The sequence below is a fragment of the Periplaneta americana genome, chromosome 9 (assembly GCF_040183065.1).
Source record: "Periplaneta americana isolate PAMFEO1 chromosome 9, P.americana_PAMFEO1_priV1, whole genome shotgun sequence".
Classification (NCBI taxonomy): domain Eukaryota; kingdom Metazoa; phylum Arthropoda; class Insecta; order Blattodea; family Blattidae; genus Periplaneta; species Periplaneta americana.
In genome coordinates this window covers 92,018,896-92,021,447 of record NC_091125.1, presented here as the reverse complement: position 1 = coordinate 92,021,447, position 2,552 = coordinate 92,018,896, and positions in this window count along the sequence as shown.

Genomic DNA, 2,552 nt, shown 5'->3' with positions numbered 1-2,552 from the left:
CATACCACTGGTAATTGAATTACTTAGCATTTCTTTTAAAATATAGAAATCTATTAAGAAGGGTTAAGTTGTTTATTCCGTTCCTATTATAAGGTCCCCTTTAAACTAGAGTAGCTGTCCAGAAATGATGAGATAGCAATGTGATAAAATGGGAAAGTTGAAGTAGCAGTACAAGAAAAATAGAATGCACTGAATTATTTTAGGTATACCCCAAAACTCCTTTCATCACAACAAACTGCATACCTTCTGCCTGCATGTGGCCCTGATGTAGTTGAGAGGCCTAGAGCAGTGGTCGTCAGCACTCGCTGAAATGGATAACGGGTAAGCAGTGCATCGTAATATGGTCCGTCGTGCAGCAGGAGCATACCTGCCATCAGCCACGTTGCACCATAGTGCAGTCTCTTATCCGCGGATAAGAGATGCTGCCCCGAGGGTGAACTGTTCTGATGACTGCTGGTCTAGACCTTTGGCCTGTCATGCACGCGTTCGGGTTTCGACTTGCGGTCAGTGAACATCCATAGTGATACTTATGGCGGACAGTTGCCTTAGAAGTTTTTCTCGTAGTTCTATAGCCTATTTTCCCCACAAGCATCAACATAATTTCGTCCGATTACCAATCCATAGCATTCCCCGTTCGCCGGCTGGCGACACACGGCTCTACATCAGCGGTGATCAAAACTCCAGTGGCAGTGATTACACGCGAGAGACAGTTCAGGATTTTAATAGCTCGTTTCATTACTACACTAGCACGTAATACTGAATAAGTTTCTCTATATTATTATTATTATTATTATTATTATTATTATTATTATTATTATTATTATTATTACTACTACTACTACTACTACTACTACTACTACTACTACTACTACTACTACTACTGCTGCTGCTGCTGCTACTGATAAAGCTATCATTATTATTATTATTATTATTATTATTATTATTATTATTATTATTATTATTTTTAAATCAATAACTAGTAAATAACTGATAATAGTCATCAAAAGATTAAAAAACAAATTACAATGGAGATATGACGTAGTAATTATTTTATCATTCAAGGTAAGATGTAGGCCTATATATTGAGGCACGTATATAAGAATTATGCTGATAAATGTAAATAATAATAATAATAATAATGATAATGTCTGTTATATGCCTGTGTATTCAGGGCAATGCTTTGTAATGTCGCTTATATATACTATTATTAATTATTGAACCGTTCAGCAAAGCAACATAATACATTTTCTCCGACAGAACAGCGAATAAATTCCTCTTCCCATTCTGTACGAAACCTTCTTTTCCTGCTCGTAGAGACAGAAGGTTTGTAGAGCGACATAGTACCGACACTGCTTACCTTCAGTACGTGAGCGAGACAGAGAACAATGTACAGGAAACTCCCCTTACCAGTATGAATATCTTTGATTACACGATGTAATCACGATACCCAGTTTGGTCACGCTGCTCTAGATACACAGCGAACCTCAGTGTAGTCAGCTAATGTGGGTTTAGAATGTGCCTAACTGGAGGGCAAGCGCAAATCATCCACTAGCTCAGGCTGCTGGATCCTAGACACTTCGGTCCACACCTGTGGAGTAACGGTCAGCGCATCTGGCCACGAAACCAGGTGGCCCAGGTTCGAATCCCGGTTGGGGCAAGTTACCTGGTTGAGGTTTTTTCCGGGGTTTCCCTCAACCCAATACGAGCAAATGCTGGGTAACTTTCGGTGCTGGACTCCGGACTCATTTCACCGGCATTATCACCTTCATTTCATTCAGACGCTAAATAACCTAGATGTTGATATAGCGTCGTAAAATAAACCAATAAAATAAATAAATAATCCTAGACACTTCTCTGTCCTCAGCAGTAAAAAATTTAACTCTGTGTGGAATAAGACTGAGGTTTTCATCGATGGCCAGATGTCAGCTGACCGAGTTGTGGTGATGCTAGTCAAGTGAAATAAATATGACACTGGGATTTGTGAGACACAAGGTGTAAAATGTTGCTTAGGATTGTGACACAATAGGGCCTACAGTAAATTTTATTTTGAGGATCCGTCCTATTTCAGCCCCAATACGAAGAACGCTATTATTGGCTTTTTGTATCAGTATCTCACTTTTATTTATTGTTTCTTGATTTCCTTGTCAAAAGTCTCGGTTGCCTAATGATACGTTGTCCAACAAAGTAGTCTGCAGTCTCAATCGAGACATCGGATCGTGTAATAACAAAGCAGGGGAAAACAGTAGTGAGGTGAGGTGAAATTTTCCTGCAGCCTTCTCAATCTACAATAGTTGTTTTACACTACAGTACATAAACATACAACTCTCGGATTTATTTTCATACCGAATAAAGCCATGATAAAGACTTTGTGCTATGTTGAAAAATCCATCTTCTACGATATAATCAATAGCTCTAGATATTAGTGCTTAAGATAACGAAACAATAACAATCTCCCAATTCGTCGTCAGTGAGTGCAAGAAAGTCATGTAATTGACTGTGGGTGTATTATGTCATGAAACGTAGGTATTGTATTGTATTGTATTTATTAACAT